At 43.5% G+C, this 17,677-nt stretch overlaps 1 long non-coding RNA gene across 2 annotated transcripts in view; it reads left to right on the top strand.

Moving 5' to 3' along the window:
• LOC136315726 (uncharacterized) overlaps positions 1–17,677 on the top strand; it is a 55,251-nt gene that overhangs the window by 31,874 nt on the left and 5,700 nt on the right. Inside the window, exon 3 of one of the 2 annotated variants that reach the window (XR_010727555.1) lies at positions 1,566–3,342. The exons of the other annotated variant lie outside the window; for it this stretch is intronic. This is a non-coding gene — a long non-coding RNA (uncharacterized lncRNA). Of the gene's footprint in view, positions 1–1,565; positions 3,343–17,677 lie in introns of those variants that run through there. 2 annotated transcript variants of the gene reach the window in all.

Here is a 17,677-nt window from a genome sequence, read left to right as displayed (position 1 = left end):
GATGGCCCGGGCACTGGGGATGGCTCCTTGGCCTCTGCCCCAGGCGCTAGAGTGGCTCTGGTCGTGGCAGAGCGACGCCCCGGAGGGGCAGAGCATCGCCCCCTGGTGGTCAGAGCATCGCCCCTGGTGGGCGTGCCGGGTGGATCCCGGTCGGGCACATGCGGGAGTCTGTCTGACTGTCTCTCCCCGTTTCCAGCTTCAGAAAGATACAAAAAAAAAAAAAGAAAGAAAAAGAAAATAGGCTTAAAGTAAAAGAATGAATTCGGGAGCCCTCTGCAATGCTGATGGCAAGAACAGAGAATGCTCCACACTCGCTTCTTGCTTTATTTATAGGGCAAAGTAGGCCATTAGCAAATCAAAGAGATATCTGATCACATTTTCAAGGCAACCCGAGAATTCTACCAAGTGCAGAAAACCCCCACCATACATAACATCTTAACTTCACAAAACAAAGGGTAGAAGAAACTTGCCTCCAGTCTTTTTGGGAGACATGGGGGGGGGGGTGTAGGATGAGTATAAACAATCCAGCACCACAGCTTAACAGCCTTTAGCAACTTCACAGAACAAGTGAGGTGGGGGGATGGGCAGACTGTCAGCTTACTGCCAGTTCCCCACACCTCTGTCCCCCAAAAATCTAAACTGCAAAGACCCTGTTGGCTTTTGGTCCCCAACAGCTGAGGACCATGCAGAAAGTTCTAAGTTCAAAATGAATCCAAGATTCAGGGTGTTAATCTGAACAGGCATTAGATAATTTAATCAGATTTAGATGTGCAAAAAGTTAGCATACAAATACCTGGTCATAGAAACCCAAGGCCCCAGTGGCAAGGATATAGTTTGGGGCCCTGTAACTATTCATGGGAGGACAAGTCTCCAGCAAGAAATCCAGTTCTGGGGAATAGAAGTATAAGACAGGAGCCCCCCAAAACTTGATTGCTTTAGAGACTGACTCTGATACAATGACCTAATCTCTTCTTGTTCTTCTAGCAGGAAAAAAATGGAGTTTCTGAATGGGATTGAAGTTTATTTTTATTTACTTATTTATTTTTTATCTTTTTTTTTTTTTTTTTACAGAGACAGAGAAAGTCAGAGAGAGGGATAGATAGGGACAGACAGGAACGGAGAGAGATGAGAAGCATCAATCATTAGTTTTTTGTCGCGACACCTTAGTTGTTCATTGATTGCTTTCTCATATGTGCCTTGACCATGGGGCTACAGCAGACTGAGTAACCCCTTGCTCAAGCCAGGGACCTTGGATCCAAGCTGGTGAGCCCTGCTCAAACCAGATGAGCCTGCGTTCAAACTGGAGAGCTCGAGGTCTCGAACCTGTGTCCTCCGCATCCCAGTCGGACGCTCTATCCACTGCGCCACCGCCTGGTCAGGCAATGGGAGTGAAGTTTAATCTACAAGTTTGGGTTATTGATTCAAGCTCAAAATTTAGAGGGACATAGGTTAAGAGCTAAGCATTTTATTATACCAGGTATATGAAATGCTCTCTTGAAATACTAGTAGATGGAAGTGTCATGGAGCTTGGGCATATTAAAACAGTAAACTTTATTATATTTCAGATGTCCACAGGATAGAAGACTTTGTGAAGCTTTAGAGGAGCAAAGACCCACACAGATCAGGAGGCTCCCAAGAGCTACCTCAAGGCCACCTTCTTTAGGACACCTTCCCCAACAGCATTGTTGTAATACTAATTTGTAACTCAGTGTACACTCATATTGTTCTCTGATTAGTTTTATGTATATACACATTGACTTCTTAATAAGATTTTAAGTTTAAAGGTAATAATAGTGTCTTGCTTTTTAAAATATTCTGCATGTACAATACCTAGCATTATGCTATGTAGTTCTAAGAAAACTTATCAGTGTCACCCCTTCTTATTTAAATCTGGCAGGGATTATATCATACATGATCTACAAAGGTGAGAACACAGGTAACTTATTGCCTTTCAACACAAGTTTTTCTGTGAACCCTACCACTCCAGAAAATCTATCTTATTTGCGGAACTGTTGCAAAATCTGACACTCTCTACCTCACTGGAATGCCCTTGTAATTGTCAAATGTTGCCTTGCCTCATGGAAATTCTTTTTATTTTTTTTACTCTAGAGAAAAGAAGGAGGCCCTGGTTGGTTGGCTCAGAGGTAGAGCGTCAGCCTGGTGTGTTGAAATCTTGGGTTCAATTCCTGGTCAGGGCACACAGGAGAAGCGACTATCTGCTTCTCCACTTCTCCCCTCCTCTTTCTCTCTCTTCCCCTCCCACAAGCATGGCTCAGGTTTGAGCAGGTTGGCCCTGGGCTCTGAGGATGGCACATGGCCTCACCTCAGGCTCTAAAATAGCTCAGTTGCCCCTGATGGGCAGAGCATTACCCAGTAGGGGGCTTGCTGGGTGGATCCCAGTCAAGGCCCATGCAGGAGTCTGTCTCTCTGCCTCCCTGCTTCTCACTTAATTAAAAAAAAAAAAAAAATAGAAGAAGGAAGAGAGAAAGAGTGAGAAGCATCGATTTTCCATTTATTTATGCATTCATTGGTTGATCTGACCAGGACTGAACCCTCAACCTTGTTATATCTGTGTAATGCTCTAACCAACTGAGCTCCTGGGACAGAGCTTGTGGAGGTTCTTGACCAGACCTGTGGATTGCCAGTCCTCACAGCTGTTGACCCTTGAAGTCAAAAGCTCCTATAACACCACATCAAATAGTTCATAACGCACTGGGCTAGTCGCCATTGAAGGTACTACCTTTTTTATTGTGCTTTGCTTTATTGAGCTTCACAGAGTGTATTTTTTACAAATTGAAGGCAAGAGCTCCCACCAGCAAAAAGCTAACTTGCTTTATTGCAGTATTTGCTTTATTGTGGTGGTCTGGAACCAAACCTGCAATATCTCCAAGGTATGCCTGTGTAAAGTTATTATCGCTGTCCTCACATAGTTTGTAGTTTCTATAAAAGCAAGCATAGCCTGACCTGTGGTGGCACAGTGGATGAAGCGTCAACCTGGAATGCTGAGGTCGCGGGTTTGAAACTCTGGGTTGCCCTGTCAAGGCACATACGAGAATTGATACTTCCTGCTTCTCCTCCCTTCTCTCTCTCCTCTCTCTAAAAATGAATAAATAAAGTTTTTAAAAAAGAGTTCTCATATTAAAAAAAAAAAAAAAAAAGCAAGCATAGCCCTGGCTAGATAGAGCTTGATTGGTTAGAGCATTGTACCAATACAAAAACATTATGGGTTTAATTCTCTGGTCAGGGCACCTATAGGAACAAGTTGATGTCTATTTCTGTCTCTCCCCCTTCCTCTCTCTCTAAAATTAATAAATAACCTTTAAATAAATAAATAAGTAAATAAATAACAATCATGGCCTGACTGGTGGTGGTGCAGTGGATAGATCATCAACCTGGGATGCTGAGGTCCTGGATTCGAACCCTGAGGTTGCTAGCTTGAGCACAGGCTCATTGGCTTGAACACAGGCTTACTGGCTTGAACACGTGATCATCATCATGATCCCAAGGTTGCTAGCTTGAGCCTAAGGTCTCTGGCTTGAGCAAGGGGTCTCTGGCTCAGCTTGAGCCCCCAATCAAGGCACGTATGAAAAGCAATGAATGAACAACTAAAGTGAAGCAACTATAAGTTGATACTTCTCATCTCTTTCCTCCCTCTCTCTCAAATCCATTGAACACGCACACACACACAAGAATGAATATTAGAATAGTAGGCAAAGACAAGTCACAGTTATAAATAGTAGGGCAATGATACAAAAAAGCTCTTAAGAATTCACTTCACTGAAGAATGAGATGACATTTTGAACTCCTTTTACCTACAAAGGCAACACAGCCCAATGTAGGAGCTCCCCGTGTCCTGTTTTCCTTTGTGTCATTATTTTGAAATGCACTATGGAAAAGATTCAATGTCCTCATCCCCTACAAATCTTTAATGTACCTTGGGCCATCTCCTGTGGTTTAGGTTCTCAACTCTTGACATGAGGTTACTCAGTGGCACCCACTGAGATCCCTGCCTTGGGAAAGGTCCACTTCTCTTTCCTACTCATTCTGAATGTTAGAGCCTATGCTCTTATTGATTTTGTTTTTAAGTTTTCTAGACCTGTGGACCTTGGACTGGTACAGGCCACCACAAGTGTACTGTATATTTATTGATGTTATAACAAGACTTCCTGTCATTCCCCAGTACATATATATGATTTCTGCTCATCCCTGTCATTCAGCCTGGAAAATAGAATCACTTGAACAGCCTTTTCTTCTGAGGTTAAGGGACTTTGTCAAAAGCAGTGCATAGGCTCTGCCTCCTATTTCTTCACCTCATTTTCCCTGTTTCCTCCCTACCTTCTCTCCCTTTGGCAGCCTCATCTGTCTTCCTTCAAGAGTGAATGTTATCCCATTCCAAGTCTTCAGTCAGTATGTTCTAAAAGAAGAGAGCCTGAGAGTATGAGTCAGCTTTATTCCTGGTACTGAACCCTGTCTGTTCTCAGGTTAGTTGGCCTGAAGAACAGGGAGGGGAAGTGCAATTTCTGTTTCTCTTGCTGTGAAAAGGAAGTGAACGGCAGTCAACCCATTTTATTCATTTAAAAGAGAGTCATTTAAAAGAGAATGATAACACATTGAGCTCCTGTTATGTGCACATAGGGCATTTCAAAGTATTTATGGTGCTTAATGTGTTACCATTGGTTTGTTTAACCTTGGTGTTGGCTTTTTAGGCAAAAATAGAATCAAACTATCCCAGGAGATACATCAGCAGGCATTGTCCTGGTGAGCTAGTAGGTGAAAATGCTCTCCTTCAACTTTGCTAGATTTGGAGAGTGTAACTGCAACCTGCCTCTTAAGTTACAGTGATTTATGTTTGCCTCCCTGTCTCCACTGGAAGGTAGCTTCCTCGAGGAGAGAATGTTTTCTCATTCATCTTTGTTCCCCTCCACATCATCAAGTGGTACCTTGCACATGCCAACGCTCAACACACATTTACAGTCAGTCAGTCAAGCCAGCCTTGCCGAAGTCGTAGACTGGCTTTGTGGCAGCCTTTCAACTCCGGGTGCCATCTCTCTAAGTGTTAAACACAACAATAATAGGAGTTCCCTGTGGCAACTGTGAAAGGCAACTCTCCTGAGAGCCAATGACAACAGGAGAAAGGGCAAGGAGGCCAGCCGCTGGGGGACTGCCCCAGGAGCTGTGTCCAGAACAGAGCAGCTGGGAACACCCACTTTCAACACCGTGTCTCTGACTTTCAGCACTCAGCAGAAGCCTCTGAGAGACTTCCTCTGCGTCTCCCACTGTGCGTGAGAAAGGGGAGACTGTCTCAGGTCGAAGACTGTAAACTGGAGAGCTTTACTGACATTAGGATTGCCGAGAGACTGAGCAGATATAATAGGAATGCCTGTCTCTTCCCTGACTGCCTATTTTGGCCATCTCCCTGCTTTTAAACTCTGCAGTGGAGGGGGCAGAAGCTTGAGCCAAGCCAAAGATACAGGAGAAAGATCTGGAATCTACCTCAATGGGTAGGACCAATTAGGACAAGAGGGGGCGTAGGGGAAAGCTCAGGAAACAAAATTTTTGCGAGAATCTGGAGTCATAAAGGGGTCAAGTCTTACTGCTTAGTTAACTCCTGAACACTGGTGGGAACATCATTTTAATGTATGAATGTTGGACAAAGAAAGAAAATTATAAGAAAGGATATTTTGAATTAGTGGACTTGATAATCTAGTGTCCTGGTTGTAAGGTGACCAACATTTTTACAATGAAAAGGACGACAAAAATAAATGGAAGAAAACAATATCATAAATAAAAGAAACATTTTATTCATTGCAACATAATACACTATAATATAAATGCATAATAAAAACATTTGTAATATTTTATATTGTAATTATGCTTACATGCATATTAATTTTTAATAGTAATTGTAAGAAAAAAGTACTCATTTAGATACAAATACGTCACATCACACACGATGGATTGACTCTGAATCAATAGAATACGGACATTTACAGATTAGACTTCTAATATCAAAAAAGAGGACACGTAGGACACTTTTTGAGGGAGACGGAATTTACAAAAGAAGGACTGTCCTCCCTAAAGGAGGACGATTGTTCACTTTACTTGTTGACCATCTGTGAAGAGAACAAGTAACTATAGCTTGACTCCCCTGATCAGCCCTGCCCTCTCTCCCAGAATCACCTAGAGGTCTGTCCAGGGAGAGCTGTGGGTATAATCCATGCACCACGACACAGAGCTGGGTCTGCCCGAGCTTCTGTCCATCCCGCAGAAAGGAGCTAGGAAAGGTAAGCCTTGAAGGGCAGGGCCTTTCGTTCTTGTCCCTTCCTCATGTGGCAGCTGGAAAAATTCTCCCCAGGACCCTCTTCCTGAAGATGTGTAAACCCCTCCTCTGCAGGAAAGGAGAGGACTTTGTTCACACTCTTCTTTCCCTGTGGCCTGCTAGGCATAGCTCTCAGGTAGCCTGCGCAGGCTGGGGGCCATCCATTCCTTGACTTTAACTCTGCAGTGACCCTGGTTCAAAGGTTCTGGGGGGTAACTGCCCTCCATTAAGCCTTGACTGCTCTAACTTGTAGGGACCCTGCTTCTTTCATTAGTTCTAAGCATTCCATGCTTTTACCAGCAGGAGACTCTTGGGCATTCTGGACATTCTGCATGAGAGAAAGAGCCCCTGCTGTTGCTGTAGCTGCCTGAACCCACAGCAGAGAGCCAAGAAAAACCCACCTCACAGCGCGTGCACTGCTTTTCCCCAGAACTGACCCGGCCAGGGCGTCTTCAGAGCCGCGAAAATCCTCCTCAAGCAGTGTGTCTCCAGTAGCTACAGCAGCAGTGTTTTTACCCTTAGGTTTTCTGTGGAAGGGCAAGGATTGATGATGACAGCCTCTGTTTCTGGGGCGGAGAGCCAACCAGCAAAACCTTCAGAAAAGAGGCAGCAGTTCCACCAGAGAGGTCTTCTGTTGCCACTGTCAGTGCTTCGGGGCCTCAGGGAGATGTCTCCCCTTCACAAACCCGGAATAAAAGGCACTCTTTTAGGTTTAAACCTTAAAGTTAGTTCATAATGAATCAAAGTATATTGTCAAAATCTTAGAGGAAAAGAAAAGCTATGCTGTACTCTGAAAAAAATTAAAGAAAGAATCAGAGTCTCGGCTGGTCAGCCCTGAAAACGGGGAGAAAGAGGATCTGAGAAACAAACCTAGTGGTGTTTAAGCACGTGTGTTTAGGTCAGAAGTTGTGCTGGTCTGTTCAGCTCTGGAGGCAGGTAAATTGCCGCTTTGGAGTTGGTTAAGTTTGCCTCTATCAAACACTCAAAGCATATAACAGGCTCCCTTGTTTCTCGTTCCATGCTCTGCAAGCAACCTACTCTTTCCATCTGATTCCCAAGTGCTGGTCACAGGACATGAATGTGTTGGCCCCTGGCCATTCTGCTTCTTTCTATTTCTATTCATAATTTTCATTATGAATCATAAGTGGCATCTTGTCCTTGAATACCAGCCTGTGGGGGCTTGAGTTCACTGTTGAATGCAGCATCTGTGTGTTTACAGATTGGCTTTCTAAGCCTACAAGGCCGAGGACCAGAACCTCAACCTAGTGAAGCACCAAGGTAGGACCATGCCATGGAGGACCTCTTGGGGTCCCCAGAAACTCCTTGCCTGGCTAGTGGTCAGTCTCCTTCTTACTCAGACTTGGAAAGTTATCAGACCTAGTAAGGGTTCTGTCTGTATTCAGGGACTGACTGGCAGGGTAGAATTTTGTTTGGGATCCTGGACTGGAGTCAGATAGACTTGGTGTATAATCCTCCTTCAATAGTTAACTGAAGCCAATTGCCTCAATTTTCTCATCTGTGATTTGGGGAAAACAAGTCTCTCCTTCATAGAATTTTTAGGAAAAAATGAGACAGCATGTTAAGTCTTTATGTAGTGGGTAACAGAAAATGACCCTTAATAAATAGTAGTTACTCTTATTTTTAGAGCTCTCACTAGACGCCAGGCACTGTGCATTGATGCATTTGCCCAAAGTCAAACAGCTGGCAAGCAGTAGGGCCTGGAGCTGGACCAGGCCAAAGCTAACGTATTTGACTACTGGGTTAAACTGTCTCTGATGGTTTAACAAACATGGCAAAACCTGGAACTTCCAGACTGTCTCTTCCCCTTTAAAGGAATAAATTTGGAAGACTGTATGCTTGTTCCTAAGCCTATTTGGAATTCCTCTTTTGTACTTACCTGAGAAAATGATGTGTTTCTTAAACATCTCTAACAAGGACAAATCTCTGTTTATAAGGAGAAGATTTTATCTTTCCTTTTTAATGGTTATTGATTTTAGAGAAAGAGAGAAAGGGAGAGGGAGAGAGAGACAGGAATATTGATCTGTTCCTATATGTGCCCTGACTGGGGATCGAACTGGCAACCTCTGTACTTCGGGACGAAGCTCTAAGCAACCAAGCCACTCGGCCAGGGATATTTGATCTTTCTTACTAACCAAAACTTATTTTGTGCCAAGCCCCGGAAACGAAGTGGAGAATGACAAAAGGCGTGGTGTGGAAAGCAGTCCCACAGTTTTGACAGAAGTAGCCAATGCTCTATTGTCGCAAAGCTTTTCTGTTGTTTCTAACTTTCCTATCATATTGGTCTTGTATGGGATAAAGTACGGAAATACATATTGTTATTAGCAAATTAGGTTAACTACAAATGGGTTAAATTATTGTAACTAATGACTAATGGATTAATATAAATATAAAGGTTGCCAATGAAGGCCTTGTCCTTTCAACAATTCTACCATTGACATGAAAGTCATGAAAGTTTACTCATCAAACCTGTGAATCAAAGTGGGAAATGGGTGATTTTAAAAGGGGGACAGGGCCTGACCTGTGGTGGCGCAGTGGATAAAACATCGACCTGGAATGCTGAGGTCGCCGTTTCGAAACCCTGGGCTTGCCTGGTCAAGGCACATACATACAGGAAGCGTCTATGAGTTGATGCTTCCTACTCCTCTAACCCACCTCTCCCTCTCTTCCTCCCTCCCTCTCTCTCCTCTAAACTGAATAAATTAAAATCTTTTAAAAAAAGGGGAGGGACAGGGGTTGAAAATTAAGTTTAACAGAGTTAAGTGTAAGATCCTGCACTTCAAGCTAGAAATAAATGACTGAATAACTGCACGTACAGGATGAGTAATACAGAAGCACGTGAGGAAAAGGCTTGGAAGTTGTAGGAGATAGTACCTTAATCTGAGTTAATGGCTGCCAAGAAAAGTACTAAAACATTAAGCTGAATTAAAGGAAGCACAGATTCTAGAACAAAGGAGGTGACACATCCACTCTAATCTGGTGATTATAATGCTAGAAACTGTGATTTAAGAAGGATATGGTCAAGTATATTCAGAAGACAGTAATTGTGATGGTAAAAGAATATGAAAAACATTGAAGAGTAAGGGGAGAGGCTGTTTGAGGATGAAAATATTGTGAGGCATGATTGATTTCTTTTCTTTAAATATTGAATGTGCAATCACATGGGGAAAGGATTGAGTTCATTCCATACAATAGCAAGGGATAGGATAAGAAAAGTGAGTGGGACCTGACCAGGCAGTGGTGCAGTGGATAGAGCGTCGGACTGGGATGTGGATAAATGGGACGTATAAATATATCATGTGACCAAGACAAGCCTCAAGAGTAAGTCTTAGACGGATGTAACAGAGGGAATCTGGTCGAGACCCGACCAGAATCTGTGCTTCCTTTAATTCAGCTTAATGTTTTAGTACTTTTCTTGGCAGCCATTAACTCAGATTAAGGTACTATCTCCTACAACTTCCAAGCCCTTTCCTCACGTGCTTCTGTATTACTCATCCTGTACGTGCAGTTATTCAGTCATTTATTTCTAGCTTGAAGTGCAGGATCTTACACTTAACTCTTTTTCTTTTTTTTTCTTTTTTTTTTTTAGAGAGGAGAGGGAGAGACAGAGAGGAGAGACAGAGAGAGAGAAGGGGGGGAGGAACTGGAAGCATCAACTCCCATATGTGCCTTGACCAGGCAAGCCCAGGGTTTTGAACCGGCAACCTCAGCATTTCCAGGTCGACACTTTATCCACTGCGCCACCACAGGTCAGGCCACTTACACTTAACTCTTACACTTAATTCCAGGTTCGAGACCCCAAGGTCGCCAGCTTGAGTGTGGGCTCATCTGGTTTGAGCAAAAGCTCACCAGCTTGAACCCAAGGTCACTGGATCTGCTGAAGGCCCGCGGTCAAGGCACATATGAGAAAGCAATCAATGAACAACTAAGGTGTCGCAACAAAAAACTGATGATTGATGCTTCTCATCTGTCTCCATTCCTGTCTGTCTGTCCCTATCCCTATCCCTCTCTCTGACTCTCTGTCTCTGAAAAAAAAAAAAGTGAGAAAAAAAAACAAGAATAGTGTGTACAGGGAAAAGAGCTTCCCCATCACTCGAGGTGTTCCTGCAGAAACAGAAACTGAACAACTTCTATCTTTCTCCCCAGGAGAGGACTTGTGCTTCACAGATCTTATTTCTAACCGTCACTGTCATCTAAGCACTCACCCATTTGTGCTGTGAAGCTAGAGTGACCAACTGTTCTGATTTTCCCAGGACTGAGAGTTCTCCTGGGGTGAGGGATGTATTGCTAAACCTGGGAAAAGTCCCATGCAAACCGTGATGACCCGATCACCCCTGGGGTGAGGGAGTTTGGAATAACGTGGATCCTAGAAGGTGTGATTGAGGCAAACATAAAAGATACACAGGCCATCCAACCTTCACTGAACCAACCCATGAATAAATGAAGGTGTCCTTTATATACAAGGTGGGGCAAAAGTATGTTTACGATTGTTCATTTGGAGAATAATACAATAAATAATAATGCAAGAATATTATTATAAAATGCAAGAATAATAATATAAAAATATTATGATAAAAACTGTTTTGTCGACGGCCTGGCGTGCGGGGGACCTGGGTTCGATTCCCAGCCAGGGCACATAGGAGAAGCACCCATTTGCTTCTCCACCCCCCCCCCTTCCTCTCTGTCTCTCTCTTCCCCTCCCGCAGCCAAGGCTCCATTGGAGCAAAGATGGCCTGGGCGCTGGGGATGGCTCCTTGGCCTCTGCCCCAGGCGCTAGAGTGGCTCTGGTCGTGGCAGAGCGACACCCCGAAGGGGCAGAGCATCGCCCCTGGTGGGCGTGCCGGGTGGATCCCGGTCGGGCGCATGCAGGAGTCTGTCTGACTATCTCTCCCCGTTTCCAGCTTCAGAAAAAAAAACAAAAAACAAACAAACCTGTTTTGTGCCTGATCTGTGGTGGCGCAGTGGATAAAGTGTTGACCTGGAAATGCTGAGGTCGCTGGTTCGAAACCCTGGGCTTGCCTGGTCAAGGCACATATGGGAGTTGATGCTTCCTGCTCCTCCCCCTCCTCTCTCTCTGTTTCTCTCTCTCTCCCTCTCTCTCTCCTTTCTAAAATGAATAAATAAAATTAAAAAAAATAAAAAAGTATAAAAAAAAACAAAAAACTTTTGCACCTGACCTGTGGTGGCGTGGTAGATAAAGTGTCGACCTGGAATGCTGAGGTCGCTGGTTCAAAACCCCGGGCTTGCCTAGACAAAGCACATATGGGAGTTGATGCTTCCGGCTACTCCCCCCCTTTCTCTCTCTCTCCTCTCTCTCTCTCTAAAAATTAATAAATAAATTTTAAAAAAGTTTTGCATACTTACCGCTGTCAACCTACTTTTGTCCCACTAAATATTTGAAGCTTACTTTTAAAATATCAACGAATTTATATATATTAGATTTAAAATGACTGAAAACATATTACATAGTTCCCTGTGCTCTTTATCAGGCAATAAGGAGTATAGATTTGTCTTTTTAAAAAATACGTTGCCTGACTTGTGGTGGCACAGTGGATAAAGTGTTGACCTGGGACACTGAGGTCACTGGTTCAAAACCCTGGGCTTGCCTGGTCAAGGTACATAGGAGAAGCAACTACTATGAATACATGCTTCCCGCTTCTCCCTCCACCTTTCTCTCTCTTTCCCCTCTCTCTAAAATCAATAAATAAAACCTTTACATATATATATGAAATACATATACATATATATCAGCAAAAAGTTAGAATTAGAATATAAGGCAATAAAGCAAAATGGTTAAGACAAGTATTGAGAGAGGTGGGTTTGAACTTGTTTCTGTCAATTAGAGCATGTCAGGTTACTTAATCTCTGTCTTACTTTTCTCAACTGTAAATTGGGGATATTTATAACTACTACATAGAACTGGGCCTGATAGACCATAATAAGCGCTCAATAAGTGGTACTTTATCATTGTTAATAACCAACAGGGTTATTGTCGGGGCTCAGTAGCTCCAGCCATGTCGCACTGTCTTCTGGAACATCTGAACTGACTCTGTGCTCTGCTGTCAGTATCTCTGGCCTGTATACTCAGGAATCTCTTCATTTTAAATACAATTAGGGCCCTGGCCAGTTGGCTCAGTGGTAGAGCGTCAGCCTGGCGTGCAGAAGTCCCAGGTTCGATTCCCGGCCAGGGCACACAGGAGAAGCGCCCATCTGCTTCTCCACCCCTCCCCCTCTCCTTCCTCTCTGTCTCTCTCTTCCCCTCCCGCAGCAAGGCTCCATTGGAGCAAGGATGGCCCGGGCGCTGGGGATGGCTCCTTGGCCTCTGCCCTAGGCGCTAGAGTGGCTCTGGTCGCAACAGAGCATCGCCCCCTGGTGGGCAGAGCGTTGCCCCCTGGTGGGCGTGCCGGGTGGATCCCGGTTGGGTGCATGCGGGAGTCTGTCTGACTGTCTCTCCCCATTTCCAGCTTCGGAAAAATACAAAAAAAATAAAAAAATAAATACAATTAAATGACTGTGTGAGAGTTCTTAAAATTCCTAAGTAGCAAAGTGCATGTGGGTTTTTTTGTGTTTTGTGTTTTGTTTTTTGTTTTTACAGGGACAGAGAGAGAGTCAGAGAGAGGGATAGATAGGGACAGACAGACAGGAACGGAGAGAGATGAGAAGCATCAATCATTAGTTTTTCGTTGTGACACCTTAGTTGTTCATTGATTGCTTTCTCATATGTGCCTTGACCGCAGGCCTTCAGCAGACCGAGTAACCCCTTGCTCAAGCCAGTGACCTTGGGTCCAAGCTGATAAGCTTTTTGCTCAAGCCAGATGAGCTCGCGCTCAAACTGGCAATCTCGGGGTCTCGAACCTGGGTCCTTCACATTCCAGTCCGATGCTCTATCCACTACGCCACTGCCTGGTCAGGCTGCATGTGTTTTTTGATGGCTATTTATTCACTTATGTCTAGTCCCTAGACTGTTTTCCAAATATTGAGAAGTTCTGGAAACATTACCTAAGTATAAGTGTGGCATTACAAAATCAATAAGTCTGTCAATTTTGCCCACAGTTTGAAGTTAAAATAATCATTTTCAAATATAATTTTACAAAAGACTCTTCTCTTTGTTCTATCACCCAGTTTGTTTCCCAAAAAGGTCCTGACTCTCCTCTTATGGGTTCTCAAGTACTGAAGAGCTACTTGGACAAAATATGCATCTGAACTTTATTAGTGTTCTTGGGGAAGCCCAGGAAAGGAACTTTCCTAAAGTGTAAGAATGAGGGTTTTTTTTTAACTTTTTTTTTTTTAATTTTATTTATTCAGTTTTAGAGAGAGAAGAGAGAAAGAAGGAAGGAGGAGCAGGAAGCATCAACTTCTATATATGCCTTGACCAGGCAAGCCCAGGGTATGTTTTATCCACTGCGCCACCGCAGGTCAGGTGAGGTTTTATTTTTAATTGATTTTTTTTTTAGAAGGAAAGGAAGAGAGAGAGATAGACAGACATTGATTTGTTGTTCCTCTTATTTATGCATTCATTGATTGATTCTTTTTTTAAAATTTTATTTATTCATTTTAGAGAGGAGAGAGAAAGGGAGAGAGAGAGACAGAGGAGAGAGAGAGACAGAGAGAGAAGGTGGGGAGGAGCTGGAAGCATCAACTCCCATATGTGCCTTGACCAGGCAAGCCCAGGTTTTCAAACCAGCGACCTCAGCATTTCCAGGTCGATGCTTTATCCATTGCGCCACCACAGGTCAGGCCCATTGATTGATTCTTGTATGTGCCCTGATCAGGGATCAAACCTGCAACTTTGTCATACTGGGACAATTGTCTAACCAACTAAGTTATCCAGCCAGGGAGAATGAATCTTTTTTGTGTGTGACAGAGACAGAGAGAGGGACAGACAGGAGAGAGATGAGAGCATCAATTCTTCGTTGTGGCACCTTAGTTGTTCATTGATTATTTTCTCATATGTGCCTGACCGGGGTGGGGGAGCTACAGCAGATGGAATGACCCCTTGCCCAAGCCAGCGACCTTGGGCTCAAGCCCGTGAGTCTTGCTCAAACCAGATGAGCCCACACTCAAGCTGGCAACCTCGGGGTTCGAACTTGGGTCCTCTGTGTCCCAGTGGACACTCTATCCGTTGTGCCACTGCCTGGTCAGGCGAGAATGAATCTTTTAAAAACAGTAGTTGTTTTGCCTGACCTGTGGTGGCACAGTGGATAAAGTGTTAACCTGGAACGCTGAGGTTCTCAGTTTGAAACCCTGGGCTTGCCTGGTCAAGGCACATACAAGTTGATGCTTCCTGCTCCCCCTGCCCTCTTTCTCTCTCTCTCTCTCTCTGTTTCTCTGTCTCTGTCTCTCTCTCTCTCTTAAAAATAAAATATTGTTTTCCCCTTATAACTTTACCCTTTATCCTTTACTGAAAAAGCAGGAGATAAACATGTGAGCGAGAATCACAAGAAGACTCTAAATTAAAAAGAAGCATGGCGACACACTGACTGTGACACTATTGACTTTCCCTTTCCTTCTCTCTCCTACTTGCAGATCTAACCATTGCCACCCAGGTCTGTAGATCACTACTTCACCAGCTGCATTCCTCACTTCAGAACTGGACAAAGATTAAAGCCCTCGTTCTCTTAGATCCATAGTACAGCCCTGAGGTGTTCCCCTGGGAGAGGGGAAGTACTTCAGAAGAGCAGATGAAGTCATGAATATTGGCATCATGCACGTGTCTGTTTGAAAGATGCAGAGTTTTTAAAACTCTTCAGTCCAAAGTTTACCTGTTTGAAACCACTGGGAGTTGGCCTCCTGTCTAAAGGTTTAGCTATAAGTAAACAATCTAAAAAAAAAAATTTTTAAAGACCTTGTTTTGCTCAGACTGTACAAAGAAAGACTTTTGTGGGTAAAAGTTCACTAGGCTGAAACAATAGAAACACTTGTGAATGGAATATGGCCTTTACTATTTTTCTTTTAGCTTTAATTTTATTCAGTATGGACAATTGAAGATTTCATACAAACCAAATTCATGTAATATTTTCTTTAGCATTTCATATTTCCTAAGTAGCCATAGCATTTAAAAAAAATTAAAGTGTAGTTGACATACAATGGCCTTTACTCTTAAAGCAGAGGTCTCAGTTCCCCTTTGCTAGCCTCCTTCATGGGAGAACGTGGACACAGCTTGGCTCACCTCTCACACTGCTTTACAAGTTGGTCATTGATATCAGGAAAGTCGTAGGTCTAGGAAAAGCTGGGAACAGAGTTCAGAAGGGTTAGTCTCTATTTGGCAAACAACCTCCTGAATCATTTGGCAGCAGCTTACTTAATGATTAAAAAGCAGAAGGAAAAAAGTAGCAGGAACTTTTCCACTGCCATGGCTCTGTCTCCGTATCGATCCATTATCGATTACTATAAAAACTGCCCAGAACAAAAAGGAAAACATAACCAGTCTGACTCTCCCCTGAATTTTTTAAGGCTTATTTATTTACTTTTAAAAATTTATTGATTTTAGAGAGAGGAGAAGGCAGGGGAGGGGTGTGAGAGAGAAACAGGAAGCATCAACTTATGGTTTACTTTTTGTATGTGCCTTGATTGGGCAAGCTCGGGCTTTCTAACCGGTGACCTCAGCGTTCCAGATTGACGCTTTACCCACTGCGCCACCACAGATCAGGCCTCCTCCCCTGATTTAAACCTTACTTATTATAGTTAAATGATAGATCTTAATCCTTTATTAAGGAGCCCAGTGAGTTACTATTTAAAAAAATGAAGGTAATTCCAGGTCCATGAGTTCGCCTATGTCAGCGGTTCTCAACCTGTGGGTCACAACCCCAGCAGGGTCGCCTAAAGCCATCGGAAAATACATAATGCATATCAGGTATTTACATTCAGAATCATAACTGTAGCAAAATTACAGTTATGAAGTAGCCACCAAAATTATTTTTTGGTTTGGGGTCACCGCAACATGAGGAACTGTATTGCGGGGTCACGGCATTAGAAAGGTTGAGAACCACTGGCCTATGTATTTCACGTGTGGCAACCATATGTCCTAAATTATCTAGGGAAGTTCAGATTTTTTACATATCATGAAGTTCAGAAATTTTTCAGTTTGTGAAATATTATTTTAGCTATAGCCTCATAAACTCTGTTAACAGTAATGTGCAAAGCTGTTTTAGACAGAGGGAAGGCTGTTGAAGAACAGTCTTATTCCACCCCCTTTATGACATCTTACCAATGTAGTAACAAGTCAGATCCTCTATATGATTTCAATGCACACCAAAAGAACAGGGCTTATAACAATTAATGCTAGAATTATCCTGACCTCCTTACATTAGTATTAGCAGAGGAAAAGGAGAGGTGTAACGATTTATGTTCCTTCTGAGTGGTCGCCCTCACAGCTGGAAATTGCATGCTTTTCCCAGGTGCCCGCTGCACCGAGGGTCATGCTCACCACGTGTGGAGCTGGGCGTGCTTCTCCATATAGTTCGTCCCCTTGTTCTCCGCGCCCCATTGCACAAGGTGCTGTAGGTCTCTCAGACGGACGTAGTGAACAGTTTAACTTGAGGAAATCGCAGTGTAAGTAAGGAAACATTTTTAACTGAACATGAAATTTGCTCCAGTTGCACATCTCAGCAATGCAATTTGGTAGGTAGGAGCGCTGTGTAAGCTGCCTTCCTAGCAGTCCCTTCAACACTTCCACTTAATTTCATTAGAAACTTAGACTTGTGGCCAACAGAACTGCTGCTTTTAGAGTGAGTCCATATTCCACTCTACAATTTCTCATGGCACTGTGACTTCAGCCTAGTGAACCCACAAAAGATTCTAGAAGGGAGGAAGCAAAAGTATGTGCCCTACCCCCACCCCCAACTGTAAGAGGAAGTCAAGGTTGGAGAACAAAATGAGATTGGTGATACTAATCAACTTACATATACTGCTCATAAAAATTAGGGGCTATTTCAAAATGAATATGAAGTGATTAAGTATCCCCTAATTTTTGTAAGCAGTATATTTTTTTATCCATCCTGATTTTAGTATATCAATGGTAGTCCTGCTAATGACCTTTCTGATAGTTCCAGAAAAGCGAAGACTTTATGCCCTTCCAAGGAAGCCTTTGCCTTCCAAGCAAATCGCTTTGTGGATAGCCCAGCGGAGAGTCTTTCCACCCTCCTCTCGGGTCCGAGAGCCCTGCCACTCTCTAGCCTCCGTCCTGGGTTGTCCGCCTGCCTTTGGGAGGTTCTAGTTGGACTCATCATAGGAACTGTCGCTGCTTCCAGCAATGTATTCTCTCAGGCTGACTTATCCAATCAGGAAAGCCAGAGGCTTCAGACAGCTCCCTCAGAACAGTCTAGAGAGGGCCCATGGCCC

This window comes from Saccopteryx bilineata, chromosome 11 (assembly GCF_036850765.1).
Source record: "Saccopteryx bilineata isolate mSacBil1 chromosome 11, mSacBil1_pri_phased_curated, whole genome shotgun sequence".
In the NCBI taxonomy this organism is placed as follows: Eukaryota; Metazoa; Chordata; class Mammalia; order Chiroptera; family Emballonuridae; genus Saccopteryx; species Saccopteryx bilineata.
Note: the sequence above shows the minus strand (reverse complement) of the source record. Positions and strands in the feature narration are given on the sequence as shown.